This window comes from Bos mutus, chromosome 27, assembly GCF_027580195.1.
Source record: "Bos mutus isolate GX-2022 chromosome 27, NWIPB_WYAK_1.1, whole genome shotgun sequence".
Classification (NCBI taxonomy): domain Eukaryota; kingdom Metazoa; phylum Chordata; class Mammalia; order Artiodactyla; family Bovidae; genus Bos; species Bos mutus.
Genome location: NC_091643.1, coordinates 24,599,515 through 24,616,147, shown reverse-complemented (window position 1 = coordinate 24,616,147; position 16,633 = coordinate 24,599,515). Strand labels below are relative to the sequence as shown.

Sequence of the window (16,633 nt, the reverse complement as noted above, 5' to 3'; positions counted from 1 at the left end):
TGTGAAAGTAAAAAAGCGACAGTGTTAGTCGCTCAGTTGTGTCCGACTCTGTGAGACTCCGTGTACTGTAGCCCACCAGGCTCCTCTGTCCTTGGGATTTCCCAGGCAAGGATACTGGACTGCGTTGTTGTCATTCCCTTCTCCAGGGGATCTTCAGACCACTGGAAGCCCCAGGGAAGCCCTTTGCCCTGGAGAAGAAGCCTTTATTATGGAGAATGCTCGGGGGCATTCTAAAATGGTTTCTTTCCCCTCCCTCTGCCACAGGCACCAGGTGGTTTTTCTTGGCTCTTCCCTGTGAGAACCTGGTGGGGTTCCTGAGCATAAAGCCCCCAACGACTGCAGCCCCAGGAGTTTCACTCTCACATTGGCCCTCCCTCAGCTCTCCAGCCATTCGTTCAAATTACCATTTACAGGTTCTTGCCAGTTTCTGATTCTAGCGGCTTCTGCTCCAGGGAAGCTAAACCCAGCTGTGAGTTCTTTCGGTTCCCTCTCTAAAGTTTGTCCTGAGACCTCAAGGCTCTGCTGTCTGCAGGAAATGTCATTGATTTTCAGTTTATTCAGGTTATTTTTTTCTTATTGTAGGGACATCTGAGCTCTTTAGATATCTGCCCTTTCTTTTAAAAACTGTATGGTTTTTAAAACAGTATGGTAGAAGTGCATTGTGTCTCCAAGGGAAATAAGTATTTTAGTCCCTTTATCTCACTGAGTGTTGATATTTTATTATAATTATATGTTAAAACATAGAAACATAAATTTAGACCTAAATTCCATAGGTCTATAAGTCTATGGTTCTTAACCAATTTTTGGTTACAAATATATTTTATAGATATAATGCATTTGTAAATTACATTAAACCCTACAAAAATACTAAAACTTTAATCAGCTGTATCACTTTAGGATCATGTGATTGAACCAGAACAGTTTTGATAGGCTTCACAGAAGGAAGATAGAGTTGGTTCTGATGCTGTACTTGTCTGTTTATGTATTTTAACTTCAATAATACTTCTGCAGAAAAGTTCTGTTCAGTATAGAGTTATATAAAATGATAGTTACCATAAAAAGTCTTCCTTTTTCCTATTGATGATCATCAAACAAAAACTCTATTAGCATGTAATTTTTCAATATTGATTTTGATGAGGTTCTTTTGATAATTATTTAAGACATTATATTCACATGGAGAGATGTGTCCAATGTAATGTTATTAAAACTTTTAATTATTAAAAGAATAAGTAGATAGTAAACATTACTATCTAATTATTATTTTGAGTCAAGATTAGGAAAAATGTTATCTTTGTGCAAATTTATCACATAAATATATGGTATCGTGTACCTTATAACTAATGACCTGTTACATTCAAATGTATCACTTTATGAACATAAAGTATGTCTTCCTTTGAATTCAGCTTGCATTCCTCTAACACAAAGAACTCTATGGGACTCAAGTAAGTTTTTTCAACCCATTTATTTAATTTTGAAACTTTATTTGAACATTAGGCATAATGTTATAATAGTCTTTGTGCTAGACATATATTCCATAAGCAACAAAAATGAAGTCAAAGAATCGCATGGCAGTAACTGATGAGAAGGCAGCTATTCTGATGATCTGGACTTTGTCCGTGTTTGTAGTTTGTTTTCAAAATAACATTTGTCATGAAGGTGACTGATAATGCATACACTGATCTCAGACTGAGACAAATGTATATTTTTGCTGAGTTTTGAAATCAGGTTAATTGGGTGTGACTACCAGCTCTGATGACTTATATCTCTATGATCTTGACAAGTTTACTCAATGTCTAAGCTTCAGTGTCTTAACCAGGAAAATGACCTGACAAGGTTGCTGTGAATTCAAATGACTCAGTGGATGTAAAGATCCATTCCCTCCCCTCTTTTCTTTCAGTGAACCATTAGTTTGACCTAAACATTTTCTCCATGTTCCCTGATAAGGTATCTTACATATACTGCTAAGTCACTTCAGTCGTGTCTGACACTGTGACCCCACAGACGGCAGCCCACCAGGCTCCCCCATCCTGGGGATTCTCCAGGCAAGAACACTGGAGAGGGTTGCCATTTCCTTCTCCAATGCATGAAAGTGAAAAGTGAAAGTAAAATCGCTCAGTCGTATCCGATTCTTAGTGACCCCATGGATGCCATCTTACATATATTAAGCCCTAATAGATAATATCATGGAATATAATATATTATGTGATACCCTGTACACACTTGCAGAGATTTTTTTGTTTTAAATGAATGACTAGATTGACTGAAGAATGTGGAAATATCAAATAGAAAAGTGGTTACTATTGCTAAAGTAGAGATGTATACCAAACAATATTAATAGAGACATCCTAGAAATATAGCCCACTTTAAAATAAATGAATCTTATTAGGAAGAATTTTAGAAAGTTGGTGTCTTAGATTGTTTTTTACTGAGTCTGACTTCTCTGATCACATAGTACTGACAGGGGTATCCAAATTTAGCAATAGACTAAGGAATTCTTAAACTCTAGACTTTTTTTTAAAGACCTCAAAAGGACCATAGTCTATAATAAGATGTATATAGCAGCAGTCCCTTCGTGGGTCACAGCCTTGTGGCTAAGGGGCTTACTCGGTGAATCTATGAGCCATGTCACACAGGGCTAGACACTCAAGGCAAGTCTGGCTTTGTCTCTTATGGGGCCACTTCTCCTTTCTCCTTGGTCCTGATGTGGACAGGGTTTGTTTGTTTCAAGTAGGGATAGGCTGACAAGATTGCCCTTCACCCCTCAGAGACACTCTGTCCCGACCCCTTGCGTAGGGGTCATCTCACACTCTGGCACTCATCTCACAAGCTAGCAAAATAATGCTCAAAATTCTCCAAGTTAGGCTTCAGCAGTACGTGAACTGAGAACTTCCAGGTGTTCAAGCTGGATTTAGGAAAGACAGAGGAACCAGATATCAAATTGCCAACATCCACTGGATCATAGAAAAAGCATGAAAATTCCAGAGGAACATCGGCATTATTGACTGTGCTAAAACCTTTGACTGTGTGGCTCACAACAGGGTGGAAAATTCTAGAAGAATTCTGTGTGGAAAATTCTTGAAGAGATGGAAATAGCAGACCATCTTACCTACCTCCTGAGAAATCTGTATGCAGGTCAAGAAGCAACAGTCAGAACCAGACATGGAACAATGGACTAGTTCAAAATTGGGAAAGAAGTACATCAAGGCTGTACATTGTCACCTTGTTTATTTAACTTAAATGTAGAATACATCATGCGAAATGCTGGATTGGATGAAACACAAGCTGGAATCAAGAAAAATTATCAATACCTCAGATATGCAGATGACACCACCCTTTTGGCAGAAAGTGAAGAGGAACTAATGAGCCTCTTGATGAAAATGAAAGAGGAGAGTGAAAAATTTGGCTTAAAACTCAACATTCAAAAAACAAAGTTCATGGCATCTGGTCCTATCACTTCATGGCAAATAGATGGAGAAATAAAGGGAACAGTGACAGAATTTATTTTCTTGGGCTCCAAAATCACTGTGGATGGTGACTTCAGCCATGAAATTAAAAGATGTTTGCTCCTTGAAGAAAAGCTATGACCAACCTAGACAGCATATTAAAAAGCAGAGACATTACTTTGCCAACAAAGGTCCATCTAGTCAAAGCTATGGTTTTTCCAGTAGTCATGTATGGATGTGAGAGTTGGACCATAAAGAAACCTGAACACCAAAGAATTGATGGTTTTAGACTGTGGTGTTGGAGAAGACTCTTGAGAGTCCCTTTGATTGCAAGGAGATCAAATCAGTTGATCCTAAAGGAAGTCAGTCCTGAATATTCATTGGAAGGACTGATGCTGAAGCTAAAGCTCCAATACTTTGGCCACCTGATGTGAAGAACGGACTCATTGGAAAAGACCCAGATGCTGGGAAAGATTGAGGGCAGGAGGAGAACAGGATGAGAAGAGATGAGATAGTTGGATGGCATCACCGACTTGATGAACATGAGTTTGAGTAAGCTCCTGGAGTTGGTGATGGACAAGGAAGCCTGGCGTCATGCAGTCAATGGGGTCTCAAAGAGTTGGACATGACTAAGTGACTGAACTGACACAGGGCTACTTAAGATGATGGGTCCTGGTGAAGAGTCCTAACAAAACATGGTCCACAGAAGGAGGACATGGCAACCCACTCCAGTATTCCTTAGAGAACCCAATGGATGAACAGTGTGAAAAGACACAAAGATATGACTACAGAAGATGAAGCACCCCGGTTAGAAGGTGTCCAATATGCTGCTGGGTAAGAGTGGAGGGCAATTATTGATAGCTTCAGATAGAATGAAGCAGCTTGGCCAAAGGAGAAATGACACTCAATTGTGAATGTTTCTAGTGGTGAAAGTAAAATCCCATGCTGTCAAGAACAGTATTGTATAAGAACCTGGAGTGTTAGGTCCTTGAATCAAGGTAAATTTGATGTGGTCAAGCAGGAGATGTCAATATTGAGCATTGGCATCGTAGGAATCAGTGAACTAAAATGGATGGAATGGATTAATTTAACTCAGATGACCATTATATCTACTACTGTGGACAAGAATTCCTTAGAAGAACTGGAGTAGTCCTCATAGTCTACAAGAGAGTCCAAAATGCAGTACTTGGGTGCAATCTCAAAAATGACAAAATGATCTTGGTTCATTTCCAAGGCAAACCATTCAACATACCGTAATCCAAGTCAATGCCCCAACCACTAATACCAAAGAAACTGAAGTTGACTGGTTCTTTGAAGATCTACAAGACCTTCTAGAACTAACACCAAGAAAAAATGTTCTTTTTCTCATAGAGATTAGAATGCAAAAGCAGGAAGTCAAGAGATACCTAGAATAACAGGCAAATTTGGCCTTTGAATACAAAATGAAACAGGGCAAAGGCTAACAGAGTTTTGTCAAGAGAACACACTGGTCATAGCAAACAGCCTTTTCCAATGACACAAGAAATGACTCCATATATGGGCATCACCAAATGGTCAATACCAAAATTAGATTTATTATGTTCTTTGCAGCCAATTATGGATAAGCTCTATACAGTAAGCAGAAACAAGACCTGAAACTAACTGTGGCTCAGATAATCAGCTCCTTATTGCAAAATTCAGACTTGAAGAAAGTGGGGAAAACCACTAGGCTATTCAGGTATGACCTAAATCAAATCCCCTATGATTATACAGTGAAGGTGATGAATAGCTTTAAGAATTAGACCTGGTAGACAGAGTGCCTGAACAGAAGTTTGTAATATTGTGTAGGAGGCAGTGACCAAAACCATCCCAGGGAAAAGAAACGCAAGAAGACAAAGCTGTTGTCTGAGAAAGCTTTATAAATAGCTGAGGAAAGAGAAGTGAAAAGCAAGAGAGAAAGAGAAAAATAAACCCAACTGAATGCCGAGTTCCAGAAAAATAGCAAGGAGAGATAAGTAGGCCTTCTTAAATGAACAATGCAAAGAAATAGAGGAAAACAATAGAATGAGAAAGACTTGAGAGCTCTTTAAAAAAAATTGGAGATACCAAGGGCATATTTCATGCAAAGAAGGACATGATGAAGGAGAGAAACAGTAAGGACCTAACAGAAAAAGAAGAGATTAAGAATAGGTAGCAAGAATACACAGAAGAAATAAGCAAAAAGTCTTAATGACCTGGATAACCACAATGGTGTTGTCACTAACCAGAGCCAGACATCCTGAAGTGTAAAGTCAAGTGGACCTTAGGAAGCATTACTATGAACAAAGCTGGTGAGAGTGATAGAATTCCAGCTGAGCTATTTCAAATCCTCAAAGATGATGCTGTTAGAGTACTGCTCTCAATATGCCAGCAACTTTGGAAACTCAGCAGTGGCCACAGGACTGGAAAAGATCAGTTCTCATTCTAATCCCAAAGAAGGGCAATGTCAAAGAATGTACAAACTACACTGCAATTGTGCTCATTTCACATGCTAGCAAAGTTATGGTCAGAATCCTTCAAGCTAGGCTTCAGCAGTTTGTGAACTGAGAACTTCCAGATGTACAAGCTGCATTTAGTAAAAGACAAAGAACCAGAGATCAAATTGCCAGCATCTGAAATTTATAGAGAGATTATAGAGAAAGCAAGAGAATTCTAGAAAAACATCTACTTCTGCTTCATTTACTGCACTAAACCTTTGGCTGTGTGGATCAGAACAAATTGTGATCTTAAAATTCTTAGAGATGGAAATACCAGACTACCTTACCTGTCTCCTAAGAAACCTGTATGCAGGGCAAGAAAGCAACAGTTAGAACTGGATATGGAACAACAGACTTGTTCAAAATTGGGAAAGGAGTATGTCAAGGCTGCATGTTGTCACCATGCATATTTAACATATTCTGTTTACATCATGTGAAATGCCAAGCTAGATGAATCACATGCTGGAATCAAGATTTCTGGGAGAAATATCAACAACTTCAGATACGCAGATAATACCACCCTTATGGCAGAAAGTGAAGAGGAACTAAAGAGCCTCTTGATGAGGACGAAAGGAGAGAGTGAAAAGGCTGACTTGAAACTCAGCATTCAAAAAACTAAGATCACGACATCCGGTCCTACTACTTCATGGAAGATAGAAAAGGAAAAGGTGGAAACATGACAGCTTTTATTTTCTTGGGCTCCAAAATCACTGTGGACAGTGACTGAAACCGTGAAATTAAAAGATGCTTGCTCCTTGGAAGGAAAGCTATGGCAAACTGAAACAACATACTAAAAACCAGAGACATCAGTTTGCCAACAAAGGTTTGTATAGTGAAAGCTATGGTTTTTCCAGTAGTCCTGTACAAACATGAGAGTTGGACCATAAAGAAAGCTGAGCACCAAAGAATTGATGCTTTCAAACTGTGGTGCTGGAGCAGACTCTTGAGAGTCATTGGACAGCAAGGAGATCCAACCAGTCCTTCCTAAAGGAAATCAACCCTGAATATTCGTTCTTCCTGATTGGAATATTCAGTTCTTCCTGATTGGAAGAACTAATGCTGAAGCTGAAACTCCAATACTTTGACTGAAACTCCAATATTTTCCAATGAGTTTGGAAAATACCCTGATGCTGGGAAAGATTGAAGACAAAAGGAGAAGGGGGTGGCAGAGGATGAGATGGTTAGATAGCATCACTGACTTAATGGGCATGAATTTGAGCAAACTCCAGGAGATAGTAGAGGAAAGAACAGCCTGGTTTGCTTCAGTCCATGGGATTGCAAAGAGTTGGACATGACTTAACGACTGGACAACAAAAACATGTAGAAGCAGATAAAAAGAAAATACAGTGAGTTCTGATGTTAGTATCCAGGTCTTCTCCTAGAATCTGGTGACCAAGTGTGGTCACAGAGTAGCCTTCATGTTGGTCTAGCCTGGGTTGACGTCTGGGATCCTATTCTTGGCTCAAGCTGCCTGGCCAGCATTTGTGCTTCCAGCTTCATTGCCTGTTACTATTGCTGTTACACTGCTACTTTCTTTTCTGCTTTCTTTTTTCAAGCACTGTGCACTATTCCTGGGTTCTCTCTACTAGGGGTTAGTGTTCTGTGGTGCCAGTGGGCATGGCAAGGACATTTGGACCATCTCTTGATAGAAAGTAGGATCCCTCCCTCTTTGAGCACCATGAAGTGCCCATGAAATATAAACTAAACACTTTTCCCCAAAAGATTCGAATCTAAAAATTAGCTCATTAGTATATTTTTTTACATGTCTTATTGGAACTGGAATGTGATTAAATAAATGAGATTAAAAAATATGTAAAACTCTGACAGGTATGGAAGATGAAAGTCATTCCTTTGTTCTGATCCCATGCCCGAGACCCCTTTCTTCTATTATACTTCTCAGGAAATAAATAACTTTTTAGATGCTCAAAGGGATCTACAGAAATTGCTAACATCACTATAGACAGAGCTGAAGTGAGCAGTAAGGGATTGCTGCTTTTACTTGGTGGGTATCCTTTCCTACTCTGCTTTGTGTTTGAAGCTAGAGATAAGGGATCTAGGGAAAAGGATTGAGAAAAACAAATCACTTAGACATAGAGTCTTCCCTCAAGGTTATACAGTATGAAAGATCATGAGTATTAGTGGAAGATATTGAGATTAATGGAAGATTAATAGGAATGAGAATATTATAGAAAGCAGACCTATCTTACAAAAAGGAAAAGATTAATCTTCCATATGTTATGCACGCTGTTACAATAACCCCAATTGTTTTTCATTTGACTTCTCTTTTTCTTCTGTAATGTCCTAGATGGAAAGAGGAATGAGTTATCTGACAAATTTAGATTCTGCAAACTTGTGCACTGAGAAGAGTACTATTGAAATACGCTGTTAAGAAAGATTTTCAACATACAAATGTGTCATTTCCTTTCTTCGTGTGCTGTGCTGAAATATTATGTGATAAAGGTTTTAGGTTTCAATTGTTACAAGAGGGAAGTAGATAAATCGGTGCTGCCGTCTTTAGGACATATGGTAAAAGTTTTACTTGTGTTTTCTCCCAAATTGCTTCTGTTGAATATATGGGTCTACTCCGTATTTTTGTGTGTCTACATGTGTGTGTGTGTGTGTGGTATGAGAGAGCTGTTCACATATGTGATCAGTAATTTTTGGTACAGTTTTTTATCCTATCACTAATAACTTGTTTTGATTGTTTCAATGATAAATAGAGATTTCTGCTAGGTTTTCTGTGGGTGAAAAAATGTATATATGTGCACAAATATATATGAAATATATATATATATATATAATATATATTTTGTAAGTTGAACTAGCAAGAAATTTTGGGCATATAAATGTGCATGTTTTGTTGCAAATTATTGGCTTTACTCAGTGTGATTAAATATATTTTAGTCTAATCTTAGTTTTTACATAATACTTTTGACTTCAATCTAATACTTTTATTACCTCTGTTGCTCATATAACAAATATTGGTTGGGCATCTACTGTGTGAACTTTCTAGATGTAAGGAAGGGATATAAAAAATAAAAGTCTCTGTCTTCAGGAAAATCAAGATCTAAGGCAAATTGGCATAATACAATTTGAGCACCATAAAAGTGGTGTGCAAGTGCTATATGTAACTACTATGAGAATACAGGAGAGGCCAAAAGTACTTCAAGAGGAGAAAGAAGAATCTTCGTGGAGCTGTTAGAATTTACATTCATCTCGAAGAATGGTTAAGAGTTACACAGCATAAAATGCAATTAGCATTCTCATTAGCCATGTGAAAATAGTGATAGAAAAGTCATAAAACTGAGATTATAAATGTTTTATACGGGAATTAGGAGCTGTTTTTCTGGTCGTACACTGCCTACCTTCAGGTCCCAACTTCCCCGTTCACTAGTTGTCTAACATTAACTGGATACTTAAATGTTTTAGGCCTTGGTTTCCCAGCTTGTAAAATTGAGAACATACCTCATGGTGCTGTTGTGAGGATGAAATAAGAAAACTTCATATAAAAAAAAAAAAGATGGTTTAAAATAATGGTGATTCATTTATCTGTGGTTGTCTATGTAGCAGACAATTTATAAAAATTATTTTTAATCCTCATAATAATTTTTAAATTCTTATTATAACCATATATGTCTGTGTGTATATAGATATATATCTGAGATATCATTTAGCTCTCACTAAAATCTAAGTGATTCTAAAATAAACATTGTTACTGAACAGTGGTGAATTTGGTTTAAAACATAAGTGACTCTCTGTAAATGTGTACAATCTTTTTAAAGAGAAGTCAGACAGTGGATACTAAGAAGTTTGAGATAGTATTCCTGTTATCTGATAGTTCATCATATAATGAATTAGCCTAAAGAAACATTTAGGCTAAAAAGAAGAAACCTAAGTTATGCAAATATTTCCAGCAGCAGCATCTGTATCAGTAAAACATTGCCCTTCAAAGAACAGGGAACATATCTTATTTTGAAGAATTATAAGAAAATGGCTGCATAAATAAGGTACATATAGTCAATGAATTATTATGTGGCCCATCATTTTAAACTTGGAAAAATAGTTTCAAGTATAGAGATACTGATATGAATTTAAGGGAAATACATAAAACCAGATGATAATGTACATTATAGTATCAATTTGTAATGTGGATACACTCAATTTTTTTCTTTATTGGGGTGATGAAATGATAGAAATTTTGTCCCAACTTGTCTTCAATAGTGTTACATTTTTATAATAAAAACAGGAATAAAGAAAAGTATGTTTCCAAACAGAATAATACTGAATTTCTTTCATTAAGGTTTTCCTGTTGTAGCTTCTATAAACTTTTCACCCTCTTCATGAAGAGCTGATACTGCAGAGAGCCGTTTCACTTCTCATGAGAACGTGATTTTAATAGATTACATACACTCAGAAGATTTCGCAGTTCTTTGTCAGTGCATTGACATTTGATAGGAAGCTGTAACATTATGTGAGGTTACTTTTTCTTTTAACTTTGGAAAAAGCAGTTTAAGGCTCATTTGTGTGAATTGTCCGCTGGCTTCTAACAAAGCCTCAGTGTATGTTTTCCAACATTCCTAAACAAACAGCACTGATAGAGTAAGGAACTGAAGGAAACCAGTAAGTCTAACAAATCCCTCGGAGGCAAAAGTGGGAACCTCGGGGGTGAGATTTTTTGTTTCAGTTTCCTGTTGACACAGGATTCAAAGAAAAACCTTTCATTTTCCAATAGATAGCAGTACAGGTTTTTACATTTCTGCATTTCACTAATGCAAACTTTCCTTGAAGCATTACTCCAGGTATAAAATCCAGTCATCTTGCAAACTATTTTGTCTTTCATTTATTTGTGGAATTTCTCCTAATGTTCTTATGTACATGATGAACACCTACTAAGTGACAAGAACTCTATTCATTGAACCAAAGAGATAAAAAACCCTGAATCATGACTCTAACTTGTGTAAGAAGAGACAAATAATAGACAAGATAAATAAGGGAAATGCATTTCATGTTGGATGGTGATAAGTTGGGGCTGGGGGGCAGATCAAGGCAAGAAGGAGAAGAGGAAGTGAAAGAGGTAGGTTGCCATTTCAGATCTGATGCTGGAGAAAAGTCTGTCTGAGTGAGTGAGATGGGAAGGTATTTATAGTATTTGAGCAGAGTGATACAGCCTGACTTACTTAAAAAAATTATTTATTTTAATTAGAGGCTAAATACTTTACAATATTGTAGTGGTTTTTGCCATACATTCATAGGAATCAGGCATGGGTGTACATGTGTTCCCCATCCTGAACTCCCCTCCCACCTCCCTCCCCATCCCATCCCTCAGGGTCACCCCAGTGCACCAGCTCTAAGCGCCCTGCCTCATGCATTGAACCTGGACTGTCGATCTATTTCACATATGGTAATATACATGTTTCAATGCTATTCTCTCAAATCATCCCACCCTCACCTTCTACCACAGAGTCTGAAAGTCTGTTCTTTACATCTGGTTCTCTTTTGCTATCTTGTATATAGGGTCATGATTACCATCTTTCTAAATTCCATATATATGCATTAATATACTGTATTGGTGTTTTTCTTTCTGACTTACTTCACTCTGTATAATAGGCTCCAGTTTCATCCACTTCATTAGAACTGATTCAAATGCATTCTTTTTAATGGCTGAGTAATATTCCATTGTGTATATGTACCACAGCTTTCTTATCCATTCGTCTGCCAATGGACATCTAGGTTGCTTCCATGTCCTAGTTATTGTAAACAGTGCTGGAATGAACATTGGGATACACATGTCTCTTTAAATTCTGGTATCCTCAGTGTGTATGCCCAGCAGTGGGATTGCTGGGTCATATGGCAGTTCTATTTCCAGTTTTTTAAGGAATCTCCACACTGTTCTCCATAGTGGCTGAACTAGTTTCCATTCCCACCAACAGTGTAAGAGGGTTCCCTTTTCTCTATACCCTCTCCAGCATTTATTGTTTGTAGACTGTTTGATAGCAGCCATTCTGACTGGCATGAGATGATACCTCATTGTGGTTTTCATGTGCATTTTTCTGATAATGAGAGATGTTGAGTGTCTTTTCATGTGTTTGTTAGCATCTGTATGTCTTCTTTGGAGAAATGTCTGTTTAGTTCTTTGGCCCATTTTTTGATTAGTTTGTTTATTTTTCTGGAATTGAGCTGCATGAGCTGCTTGTATATTTTTGAGATTAATTCTTTGTCAGTTGCTTTGTTTGCTATTATTTTCTCCCATGCTGAAGGCTGTATTTTCACTTTGCTTGTAGTTTCCTTCACTGTGCAAAAACTTTTAAGTTTAATTAGGTCCCATTTGTTTATTTTTGCTTTTATTTCCATTACTCTGGGAGGTGGGTCATAGAGGATCCTGCTGTGATTTATGTCAGAGAGTGTTTTACTTATGTTTTCCCCTAGGAGTTTTATAGTTTCTGGTCTTACGTTTAGATCTTTAATCCATTTTGAGTTTATTTTTGTGTATGGTGTTAGAAAGTGTTCTAGTTTCATTCTTTTACAAGTGGTTGACCAGTTTTCCCAGTACCACTTGTTAAAGAGATTGTCTTTTCTCCATTGTATATTCTTGCCTCCTTTATCAGAGATAAGGTGTCCATGGGTGCATGGATTTATCTCTGGGCTTTCTATTTTGTTCCATTGATCTATATTTCTGTCTTTGTGCCAGGACCATACTGTCTTGATGACTGTACCTTTGTAGTATAGTCTGAAGTCAGGTTGATTCCTCCAGTTCCATTCTTCATTCTCAAGATTACTTTGGCTATTTGAGGTTTTTTTTTTTTTATTGTATTTCTGTACAAATTGTAAAATTATTTGTTCTAGTTCTCTGAAAAATACTGTTGGTAGCTTGATAGGGATTGCATTGAATCTATAGATTGCTTTGGGTAGTATACTCATTTTCACTATATTGATTCTTCTGATCCATGAACATGGTATATTTCTCCATCTATATTTGTGTCATCTTTGATTTCTTTCATCAGTGTTTTATAGTTTTCTATAGTTTTCTTTTGTTTCTTTAGGTAGATTTATTCCTAAGTATTTTATTCTTTTCATTGCAATGGTGGATGGAATCATTTCCTTAATTTATCTTTCTGTTTTCTCATTGTTAGTGTATAGGATTGCAAGGGATTTCTGTGTGTTAATTTTATATCCTGCAACTTTACTATATTCATTGATTAGCTCTAGTAATTTTCTGGTGGAGTCTTTAGGGTTTTCTATGTAGAGGATCATGTCATCTGCAGACAATGAGAGTTTTACTTCTTCTTTTACAATCTGGATTCCTTTTATTTCTTTTTCTCCTCCAAAACTATGTTGAATAGTAATGGTAAGAGTGGGCACCCTTGTCTTTTTCCTGACTTTAGGGGGAATGCTTTCAATTTTCCACCATTAAGGATGTTTGCTGTGAGTTTATCATATATGGCTTTTATTATGTTGAGGTATGTTCCTTCCATGCCTGCTTTCTTGAGGGTTTTTTTTTTTTATCATAAATGGATGTTGAATTTTGTCAAAGGCTTTCTCTGCCTCTGTTGAGATAATCATATGGTTTTTATTTTTCAATTTGTTAATGTGGTGTATCACATTGATTGATTTGCAAATATTGAAGAGTCCTTGCATCCCTGGGATAAAAGCCACTTGGTCATGATGTCAATCTGACTTACTTTTGAAGAGGACCATTCTAGAAGCTGTATGGAAAGTAGAATGGAAAGATTAACATGAAGCTGAGAGACCTATGAAAAAGTGAAAGTGAAAGTCACTCAGTCATGTCTGACTCTTTGCGACCCCATGGACTATACAGTCCATGGAATTCTCCAAGCCAGGATACTGGAATGGGTAGCCTTTCCCTTCTCCAGGGAATCTTCCCACCCAGGCATCAAACCCAGGTTTCCCACATTATAGGCAGATTCTTTACCAGTTGAGCCACCAGGGAAGCCCAAGAATACTGGATCTTCCCAACCTAGGAATTGAACTAGAGTCTCCTGTATTGCAGGTAGGATTCTTTACCAACTGAGCTATCAGGGAAGCCGGAGAGACCTATTGGGAGCTATTAAGGTAGCCCAGGATTGTAATAACAAACAGATGATATAAATGAGTGGCATGCCAACATCAGAAACCCTGGAAGAAGAAAAGTGCCATATTCTCCACTCAACAGACTTTAGTGTTCATCTCACTTTCAGCTCTCTGTACCTCTGTTGTCCCCATGTGGTCATTCAGTCTAACCCACTTGTAGGCATTTATTGGAGGGTTTTCTTTTTCAAAGATTTAAAATCTACCCAAAGAAACCATAGTTTGAAATCCAGTAATCTAAAAGATGTATATTATCATCTAAAGCCCATAAAAGATAGATCGAAGTGTAAAGGCCTAAAGAAAAACAAAACTGAACTTAGTCTCTGTAGTAGTGCCCAAATATTCAACAAGTATATATCAAGCATAGTCTATACTCCAGATTGCTTGAAGCTCTGGCAATGTAATATTGAACAAAACTAGACATGGTCCCACCTCTTCTGTAGCTCACAGTCTAGTGAGATTTATCAGATTTAAAATTTTCAAAATTTTGCAAAAATATTTTTTACAAAGAAATTCCCATCTAGAAGACTGAGTAATATAAGGATGTTTCCTTTGTATGTAAGTGAAAATGGAGTCATAATATCTCAGCTATTGGGACCAGAACCAGAGTCAAACACATTGAGAAGGGACCTGTGAGCAGACTGACAGGAATATATTTCTAGGTGCATTAGCAGGGGTACCTAAAGGTATACTTGGCTGTTGAGTTGTTAAGACTCTGGGCTTCCAATGCAGGGAATGTAGGTTTGTTCCCTAGTCAGAGAGCTGAGATCCTGCATGCCATGGGATACAGCAAAAAAAAAAAAAAAAAGTAGACTTTGTGAGCCCATCCTTTATAAACTGAGTTCAAATGTTAAAAGCTTTGCCAGAGTCCCAATGCTTTGAACTGTAGTTTGTTTGTTTTTTTTAATTTGAAGATATTTTATTACACTCAAAGGTTTTCCATTCCTTTTATTTATAAACTCTTACTAGTCAAAAAGAAAATAAATAATAAAAATCTGTCTCTTCAGGAAACTTTTAACAACATAGTTTTGCTTTATATGCTTGTCAATTTTAAATTATTACAATTTAGATACATTCAGTCATTACATGATACCATGATACCAGGAAGGTCAGCCTTAAAGATATCAATAATGTCTATACTGGTAAGTAAAATAATGGTAAAAAATGGTATTTCAATTTCACCTAAAAAAAAAAGCAAACAGATTCCAGTTTGTTATTGATGGGAATACAGACTTATCTTCTTAATCTTGGATATTAAATATTTGGACTTAAAAAAATAAATATTCCTGTTCTCTCAAATAGTGGCTGACATTGTCTTGGGAGCAGGCTGCAGTTTTAAAAAGAATTTAGCTGTTTCATTGTCATCTCATTTTTGAAAGTCATGTTTTTGATTTGTTTCCCATGGCAAGTAAAAAACTGTCATCCAAATCAAATAATAGAGTGAATTAAAATGGGGGGAAATGGCAGGAGAGTCTGGGTCTGAATTAATCAGTTTGGTTTCCTATAATAGTGTTCCCCGATAATTGTTTATTTAGTTTCACCTCTGCCTAAGAAAAGGGGATGTCGTTCTAACTTCCCCCTCTGCCAGCTTCCTCCACAGTGACTGAAGCATTTAAAGAATACACTCCTTGGTTAGATCGACTGGACTTACAAAAAACTAAAACCGATTTACAGAATGATGTATGTACAAACTACAAAATAAAATAACTCCTTGGAGATACATATTTTTTAATATATTGACAGGAGTTGCCACATCCTTATTTTCAGTACCTCTTCCCAAAGCAGGATGAACATTTGCATATGAATGATTGCCCATTTTCTGGAGGAGATAAGAGTTCAGTGTCCTGAAGTTGCCAGGGTACACAGTTGCAACTTCAGCTGTGTTAAATCCATAACTCAGCATTAGAGAAAATAAACAATGATCAGAAGATGTTGGCTTTATGCTAAACTTATCAATCAAATGAACTGAACTGTTTCCAAGAAAAAGTTATACAGCTTCTTTTGACAAATGTTCTTAAAGTTGTGGTCTTCAGACTGGCAGCAGCAGCATGACTAGAAAACTTGTCTGAATTGCAGATTGTGGTTGTTGTTTAGTCTCTAAGTCATGTCCAACTCTTCTGCGACCCCATGGACTGTAACCTGCCAGGCTCCTCTTTCCATGGGATTTCCCAAGCAGTAATACTAGAGTGGGTTGCCATTTCCTTCTCCAGGGGACCTTCCCTGATTGGGGATTGAACCCCACGTCTCTTGCCTTGGCGGGCAGATTTTTACCGCTGAGCCACCAGTGAAGCCTGCAAGTTGTTAATCCCTACCCTAAATATCAGAAATTTTGCAGTTAGGGACCATCAATCTGTTTTAAAGTAAGCCTTTTAAATGATTCTGATGCCTCTTAAAGAGACATAGATATAAATTGGGTCATAAAATATGTGTGTGTATGCTCAGTCGTGACCAGCTCTTTGCAAATGTGTTTTAAAAGGTACAAGCACATATTTGAGGTGCTGGCAATGTATACAGTGAGGGAAGCCTTGATAGGAAAATATATAATAACTTTTTTAAAAAAAGGGAAAGAAGGGAAAGGAAAGGAAAATAAAAACTAAGTTTGTCCTGTGG

The 16,633-nt window shown here is 37.2% G+C and overlaps 1 protein-coding gene across 3 annotated transcripts in view; it reads left to right on the top strand.

Moving 5' to 3' along the window:
• MSR1 (macrophage scavenger receptor 1) overlaps positions 1-16,633 on the top strand; it is an 83,945-nt gene that overhangs the window by 378 nt on the left and 66,934 nt on the right. For 2 of the 3 annotated variants that reach the window (XM_005887437.3, XM_005887438.3), the window contains exon 1: positions 8,343-8,464. The exons of the other annotated variant lie outside the window; for it this stretch is intronic. The gene's annotated coding sequence lies outside the window, so the exon portion shown is untranslated. Of the gene's footprint in view, positions 1-8,342; positions 8,465-16,633 lie in introns of those variants that run through there. 3 annotated transcript variants of the gene reach the window in all.